The sequence below is a fragment of the Dendrobium catenatum genome, unplaced genomic scaffold (genome assembly GCF_001605985.2).
Source record: "Dendrobium catenatum unplaced genomic scaffold, ASM160598v2 fragScaff_scaffold_1061, whole genome shotgun sequence".
NCBI lineage: Eukaryota > Viridiplantae > Streptophyta > Magnoliopsida > Asparagales > Orchidaceae > Dendrobium > Dendrobium catenatum.
The window spans coordinates 3259818-3268760 of record NW_021319523.1 but is presented as its reverse complement, the minus strand read 5'-3'; the positions used below and the strand labels follow the sequence as shown (position 1 = coordinate 3268760).

The 8943-nt window shown below is 32.1% G+C and overlaps 1 long non-coding RNA gene across 1 annotated transcript; it reads left to right on the top strand.

The window, feature by feature from the left end:
• The first annotated feature begins 276 nt into the window (after positions 1-276).
• Positions 277-6369, top strand: LOC114580509. The gene is made up of 3 exons (XR_003701949.1): positions 277-1036; positions 5402-5524; positions 6163-6369. It is a non-coding gene; the product is annotated as an uncharacterized LOC114580509 (long non-coding RNA).
• The last annotated feature ends 2574 nt before the right edge of the window (positions 6370-8943 follow it).

Genomic DNA, 8943 nt, shown 5'->3' with positions numbered 1-8943 from the left:
TTTTTGTTTTCTAGGGTTTGGAGACTTGCTTGTTCCTTCTTTTTTCTTATAGGTTTCTTTTGTTACTTGTAATTTCATTTTAGTTTAATACATAGGTTTTTGCCCCAAAATTTTCTAAAATATATATATATTTTTATAAATACCTAACAAATCAAGATGATTCTCCAATCAAATTCCGCACTTATAATAAGTTCTCCTCTAAACCGGTCTTTAACGGGCTTTCTCTCGCAGCCCATTAACTAGAATAGGTACTATAAAGTTTTGGGGAAAACCCTAGCGAAATCTACTTGATCTTATCCGAGCAGTAGGAAGCCGCCTCTCGCCCTCTTTTCCGTCGCCGAATGGGAAGAGGAAGTAGCGAATGGCTTGGCACGCCCTGCGATGAAGACTGCCTGCCGGCGGAGCACTAAAAATTTCTTCTCTTATTCTGAAGCGAAGCCGTGCAATGACGCTCGCGCGGGCTCCCCAACCATTCCTCTCAGTTTATTTCTTCATTTGTCGGAGTATAAATTTTGCTTTTGATGCTGAAAAATATTTTTCTCGTTTTGAATCTTTTTATTTCTTCCTTTTTTTCTTTCTAATCCTGCGTAAAACCGTTTCAATAATGCAGCGCAGAATTTTTCTAGAGCATGGAAATTGTGATCCTTTTGACGATTCTTAAAATTCCATGAAATTTTATTTCTTGATTGGCAGTTCTATTTTATTGGAGGATTTATATGTAATTTCAAACAAGATTGAGTCTCTTGCGTACTTTTGGACTTGCGGCACGCTGATGGATTTATCTCTGATTGAGGAACTTAGCATCCAATGCTTGCAAAAGCAATTACCGTTTAATATACTATTTTACGACAGATTTCAGTAAGATTTGTATTAAATCCTTTCATACAGCATCGAAGGAGGCGAAAAAGTCATTTAGCGATTCGTTCAAAACTACCTCTCACACGAAGCAGGCGAAGTTGAAGAGCAACGAACAGCCGGAGAAGAGGAAAAGTAAACCCCAGCAAACTTGCGGTTATATGAAGGCAGTGCAGAACAGGTATTGCTAGAGAACATAAAATAAATTACTTTAGTTCTATTAATTTATTTAAAATTATTTAAGAATATAATGTATCTAATAATTAATTAATTTTTTAGATTAATTGATACTTAACATAAATTCTAATTTTATTATTTGTAATACTTAGTTTGTAGTGATAATTAAAATTAATAATTAATTATTAATTCTTAAATAATTAAAAATATAATCAAAATTAAAATAATAATTTTTTTCATAATTAAATTGTTTTTTTAATTATATTATTTTATAATGATAATTTATTGATAGTAATTAAACTTATTATTAATAAGTAACTTGTATTTAAAATATAAATTAAACTTAAAACAGAAATTAAATTATTTTTTAAAATGATCTAAGTTCCTTAATTCCTGATTTACATTGCCAAACGATTTCACAAGATTTAACACTTATGTTGCAAAACATTTTTTAGTATTGAACTTTAGCAAGATTTAGGGTGCGTTTGGGACGGCTGCAGCTGTCGAACGCGAAAATTTCCGCCATTTAATCGCAGGTGAACAGTGTGATGCCAATATTGGCGTCGCACTGTTCACTCACGTCATTTTTTGCTCTCAACCGGAAAAACGCGCGAAAGGGAGGGCGATCGTTACCTTCTCAAAAACACCTAAAATGGCGTTCGATTGGAGCATCACCGCGCCATTTTGGAGTTTTGCGTTACTTTGCCGTGAAAAATGAAGTTTTCGGTTGGAGATGCCCTTAGCGTCTTTTTGTATTTAGATGTCATGAAGAAAAGCTATTTTATCTAACCATTGAGTTCACTTTTTTTCATTAATGTTTTCATAGTGATTATTATGCTCATTTTTGTAGCTAACAATGTAATTGTTTTGAATGTTAGGTTATTTTGAAAAATTGATACATTTGGTAGCTTTCATCATTTTTAATTTTATGTGAAATTTGCTTTAATTTTTTACTCAACAGATCTCAAATGTAATTATCTAATTTCCACACATCAGTTATGTGAAGGTAAGGTTTCGTTTGGGACGGCTTTCTTACTGCTTCTTAAAACAGTGTTCTAAAATTAAGTTTAGAACACTGTTTTAAAAAACAGTAAGGCTTCGTTTGTTTTTTTGGTGCTTTTGTAAAAGACAGTTTTGAAAAACATTAGTTCAGAAAATGGAGTTTTCTAACGGAGAAGCATATATAAAAAGCTTTCTCAAAACTGCAGAAAAATGAAAAAAATGAGTTATTGGGAACGTGATTTGACGAACCAAACAACACAAAAAAAAAAATCCTCCGTTTCCGGAAACGGAAAAGGCAAAAAAACGCTCAAACAAACAAAGCCTAAGAAAGTTTCTAGAACACTGTTTTAAGAAACAGAAAGAATGCCGTCCCAATCGAAGTCTAAATGATACTTTAAACAATTTTTTCTATTTTTATACAGCGAAATGAGACCTTATGTTAATTAGGAAGAATATTTGGAGGCTGAATACTGTTTGACGTCAGAAGTTGAGCTGCAGTGGAGTCCTATTATAAAATATACATCTTAATATTTTTTTTTTAGTTTTTAACATTTAGTATTTTTAAGTTGTTCTTAGCATTTGGATATTATTATTCTCTATTTGTATCTAGTGAGTCAGCACCCTTGAATTTGTATTCGCCTAATTACTGAATTACATTGAATTACATTTTGCTTCTGTTCCACATCGACTGATTTTGTTCTCGTCGGTTAATTATTTATGGGCAACGAACTTGATGAAATTCAGTTGCTTACTTCAGTAGGATACATCATGAACTTTCATGATGTAGGATCATGATAATCATCACCTTCATCTTAATGATCTTGATCACAACAATCTTTGCTTACATGATCTTTTTCATGATAGATTTAATAAAATTTAATTAATTAAATTCTATTTTATATTTTTATGATAGCAACTTTTTTCGTATATAATCAGATCAGATCATATTTCATTACATAAAATAATAATTGAATCTAATAATGCATAATTTTTAATGATGTTGATATTGTATTTAATGATGGTGATGATCATCCAGCATCTTATCATGTCTTCTATTTTTCCTTCCTATAATTGCCAAATGGCTTTGCTACCTGGCTATTACTGGATAACCTCAACCACCTTATTTTTTACATATCTGATTAACAGAATTGAACAAGTTGTATGCTAGTGTTTATGTTGTTGAAGATAGAAAATCATCATTTATTTTGTTAAGCCATGGATTTTTTAAAACTATAAAAATCCACAAAACCCTTACTCTATGGTCAATAGCTCATGATCTATGATGCACGGACACGGACACGTCAACACGGACACGGGACACGGAATTTTTTAAAAATATAGGACACGGGTGCGGCGTGAACACGGCATAATATTTTTTTAATATAATGTATAGAAATTAAGATGACATTATATTAAAAATGAAAAACAATAATAAATCAATTTCATGGTAACTTGTTTAGCTTATAACATAAAGATGTTTAGTACAAAGTGTCTAGTACAACCACAAAAATATAAGCAAAAAATTATTTAGTACAACATGAAGGTCCAACTACTCAATAGAGGGAATGATAGAATTAGATTCAGAGGTTGATCTTTGGCCTTCAATATCATCATCATTGAATATCATTGCTTCCAACTCTGGTTCATCTAGAGAAAGATTTGCAACCTCCAATAACCCCATATCATCAAGGCACTCCAACCCATCTTCAACAACATCCCACATCTTATTATCACTTGTCATATAAAGTGGGGTTTTCCTTGTATTGAGCGGTACCTAGCAATACCTAGCGGTACCGAGCATGTACATTAACTTTTTTTGGTAAGTTTCAAAAAATCAACAATTAATATTTCAGGCGTCGAGAGTCAGGCGTCGATGCCATTTATCAGCACTGACAGAGGAGATGAAAATACATTCACTGTCAAAAAGAAATTAAAATGAGAATATTCGATGATTGGGTATTAAGTGCGGACGTTGATTTAGTGTTGTGGATATGAAATAAGAAATTTAGTTTAAATCCCGCAAAATACAATAAATTATATTTTAAAAAAATCATAAAATATTTAAGATACGCGTGTCGGACACGCGTGTCCAATCTGCATTTAATATTTTTTAATCGGACACGTTTTCGGCTTGTCCGACACGTGTCGGAGGAGTGTCGGACGAGTGTTGTGTCGGACATTGCACGCCTTTTTGAGGAGAAGTGTCGGTGCATCATAGCTCATGATCAACGTCTGACCTGAAGAAATTCTCGTCCTTTTTATGTTTTTGAGAGCATTAATAAAGTTTTATGTATGTTTGATCAGTATATTTTATCATTAGATAGATTTCCCTAGATTAATGTTTTTGTCCTTCCTGTAGAAATGCTTGGTTGCGAGTGCTTTTGTACATCAGACTGCTTTTCTTGATTTGTGGAATGAAAGATTTCCAACCCACATTTCTTATGCACCAGCCCGAATTTTTGAAGGCATTCTTTTGTTTAAAATTTTTTTGGCATAATATTTAATCCATACATTATATTATCAACAGGATTGCTGGGTGAAAGAAAAAGTATGTTTAATAGATTTTTTGGCTCAATGTTATAGTAGCAACTTGTGCTTTGTTTGGAGCACATATGTTGATATTTCATTTATGTCGTGTTGAATGAAATAAAATCATTATTCCCACTCTTTGGTCTAATTCATATTTCTTCCATGAAGCTATGAAGGTCATTAAAGTTACTCGCATAGAATGGATTTGATGATGGAAAATTCTTTTTCAAGTACATGATGCAATTCCTATATATTAATGCATTCTTGTGGATTGTCCTAATAATTCCTTGCCTCTAATGTGTGCCCCTCTCCTCTCAAGTGAGTACTTTGGGCAAGTGACGGTGAGTGGGTTGGATTAATATTTGTGATTTGAGTAACATGCTTGTTTATGGTAGCAAGTGTAATAAATTGAATGTTTAAATTTTATAAATATGTGTATGTTTGTATTAAATTGTAATTTTTTAGGAATCTAATGAATCAAATAGAGAGTTTATATATAAAACATGGAGTAATTTGTTGTGTTCAAAAATTGCCATTACAGCGTCACAACATTGTAGTGATTGGAGTGACACTGTAGTGTAGCATGCTGGCACTATGGCGCTAAGCTCTCGGGCTTGGAGAGTTGTTTTGAGCACTATAGTGCCATGGATATGTTGAGATTTGGATAGATGATATCTGGTCAGTGCTGATGTGAGTTTAGGTGGTTTCAAATAATAGTACAATGATGTTCTGATCGTCACTGTGACACTATTTTAGTGCTCCGGAGCGGGTTTAAATAGTTTGCTTTTATATATTTATTCTCAATCATTTCTTATCTCATGTTTATTCTATTTTGTAGGGAGAAAGAGAGAACTCTTGGTGAGAAAAAAAGTGAAAATGGTGGTGTAGAAGAACAGAAATTTTGGAGGTTGTAGAGTCGGATTCAATCATCAAATATATCATGGAAATTGTTTGTTTTGAGGTAGGCTATTGAAAACTCACTTAGTTTTTAATTTTGGGTGTTGGTTGGATACATAATCAAGGAAATATGATTTTTTGAGTTTTAACTAACTTTTTTTTTGTACAACTTATAAGAGTATTTCATGTGTCCAATGCGAGAAACAAAAAGTTTGTAGAATTTTATCAGATTCTTTGAAATGAAAGAAAAATTATGTGCAATGAAACTAATCTTTAATGCGGTAAGAATCGATCTTTCAATTTCTAGTGATTTCATGATTTTTAACCAACCGTGCACGTTATCATATCTAATATCAAACGTTTAAAATGTCAATTGTAGTCAACTGCTTTAAAACTATATAGTTGCAATCACTATTATTTCATGCCATATTTATACAAATTCATAATACTATTATGTGCATACCATGGCGGAAGAGGATGGAGGAAAGCTGCTATTATTCTTCATCTATCTGAATGGTAAATGATAAATGAATGAGATATAATAATCAGGATTGTTTTCTATCTGTCTGAATAATAGATGAGAGATAAATGTGAATTTATTGACCTTCATTTGATTTTGTGACAAATAAGAGATAAATGTAAAACTATTGTCCTACATTTATCCTTGTAATTTATGAGAGATTAGTGTGCAATTATAAGCAGGTTTGTCCTCCATTTTATGTGCCAGATGGGAGATGAATTTTGAGCTGTATGTGGATATATGATGGAAGAAGAAGAAACTGAGAGAAATGTTCTTGAATTTATACATTTCATAAATCATTGTTCCTATATTATCTTGATACATATGCATACCTTAATGTGATGTAAATAATGAGAATGCTATACATGATGTCTATTAAGTTTCGACAAGTGTTATGTTGAAGAAAGTTTTGTAGATTAAGCTACATTGATATGGCAAAATGATTTGAAAATTCTAATGTTAAGAATATCATTCACTAAGAGTTAGATTATAGTGTAAATGAATATAATATTTTACATGATATATATATATATATTCCAAATCTATACTACTATTAAAGTGCCGCTTGTGCATCTTCCCATACGTCATCTTGGCCATTAAAAATTTAAAGCTTTATATCAGCCGTTGATTTTATTAAAGCTTTATCCTAAGCTGCGTTTTCTCTTTCAAGGCATCCCTGCTCATTTCTCTTCGCATCCCTTCACTCATCATTATCAAAAAAACATCCCCACGCGAAATGACGCTTTCATATATTCTCTCTCGACGCCGAAGCCTACTGTATCTCGCGCGTCTCCCCCATTGTCGCTTCCTGCCTGCTCACCGAACTCAACAATCGCTTCCTGCCTGCTCACCGAACTCAACAAAAATCCCGTTTCAAAAGGTAAACTTCTTACTGTTATTTTTTTTTCTTCACGCCTCTTTTTATTTCTTAAAATAGTTGTTGTTGAATTTTTTTTTGCTCTTACCTTGCTTTCGTTCGATTTTCGCTCGCCGAATCCTTCGTTATCTTGCGATTCTCCCTCTAATCCAACGCGGCTATACAAATGTTGCTCGAAGCCCCACGACTTAACCTATTTTTAATTCTTAGGGGATGTTTGGTATCAGATATAGTCCCGGATTTAAGTCGGATTTACGCTAAATCCACCCAAACGGTTTTTGTTGTGTGCTCGTTAAACCCAGGGATTCCCCGGATTTAGGGATCTAAGTCTTAAATCCCGGATTTACTAAATCCCTCTGTTCGGCGTATTTAACGCTATTTAGCAGAAGAAGCGGGCGAAAGGGAGAAACTTACCTTCACAGCCAGCGAGTTCCCGTTCTTCCTTCCGATCAAAATGTCGAAAATTCGCAATCCGAGCAGGAAGGGAAGACGTCGAAGGTTCTAAGTTGAACAGTCAAGAAGGAAACGAAGAAGCTACGCATGCAATCTCCACACCTCCTGCGCGCGAAGTAGCGAAGTAACAGCGAACGGCTAATAGAGAAAGATGGCAGGCAAACTTCAGGCGTTAAGTTTTGTTGGTTTACTTAATTAATTATATTTTAAAATATTAATTAATAAGTAGAATAATTAAATGTTTAATTGTATAATTAGTTATGTGTTATTTACTCTTTCTGTCAATAACGGCATTATATTTACACTTTTGATTTCCTTTAAATTTTGTAAATTTTATGTTTCTCTTCTTATTTTTTAGGGCCTAAATTTATTATAATTTAGTAACTTCATAATAATAAAAAAAATTTTAGTCATACTAATAAATAAGTACATTTATATATACTTAAAAAGTAAATCATCGTTATTTTTACTGTGTTATTCTATTAATACATGATATTTCTCTTTAACTTTGGTTAAAGAAAATAATAAGTTGACTGATTAGCTATGGTTGTTTCTCTGCTGCATACTGTAGCGAGTTTTTTCCTCCTTTACTCAAAGACATAAGAATGAAGAAAATGAAGAACATTAAATCGAATATATTCCGATAGCTACAATGAGTCTACATTAATCAAATATTTTTTTAACGTTAAAATTCAACTTTTTACCATTCAACTCTATCTTACTCCTTGATTTTGACTTAGATTTGTTTTAAATTCATGCAGTTTCATTTAAATTCAATCTCTGTTGTTTGGTAGAGCACAAAATATTCACATAAAATTACAACTTTTAGGGCACTCATAACACATTTTGATGGTTTCCTCTCACTTCTTCAGAAATCATGTGTGAATTCAAACTATCATTGTTAATTATTCTTCATTGTTCTTCAATTTTTCCTTTATGGCTACTTTAATAGTCCATCTCAATAAATTCATCTAAGATTTTGATGAAGAGCGTTTTGTAAGTATTCATATTTATATTTTAAAAATATTTTCTTCAACAAAATTGATTTCACATATTTCTTCTGATTATCGGAATGATGGGCTTCTTATTGGCAATGTATGCAATTCTTTAATTGCATGTAATTTTCTTATTTTCTTGTATATGCTTTCAGTGGAATCAACTCATGTGCTTGTGTAATTCACATCCAGTTTTCCTTTGAAGGTACGCTTCTCAGTTATTTTACTCCTGATACTAACATTATATCTTGCTTAAGACATGACTCGCTATGAAATTAAAATTGTTTTCTTCTTGTTACTTGTAATACTAAATAATATGGCATTGTATTGTTCAATGTAATCAATAGCATATTCATTCATTGTTTATATCTTGATAACTTGGGCTACAAGGTTATTGATTTAAGTTCATTAAAAGGGATGATATTGAAGTTTTTTTTTTTTTGGTTCGATGTTCAGATTTAAACATTTTAGTGCTTTATCAACAAATTTCCTCCATATAATAAATTTTATTATTGCCCATTGCAGCTTTTGCCTCTTCCACATTATGTAATTTTTCTTAATTTTGGCATTTTTTGTCCACATCTACCAATACTCAAGAATATTTGTACATTCTGTATTATTATATTATCTCTCTTCTT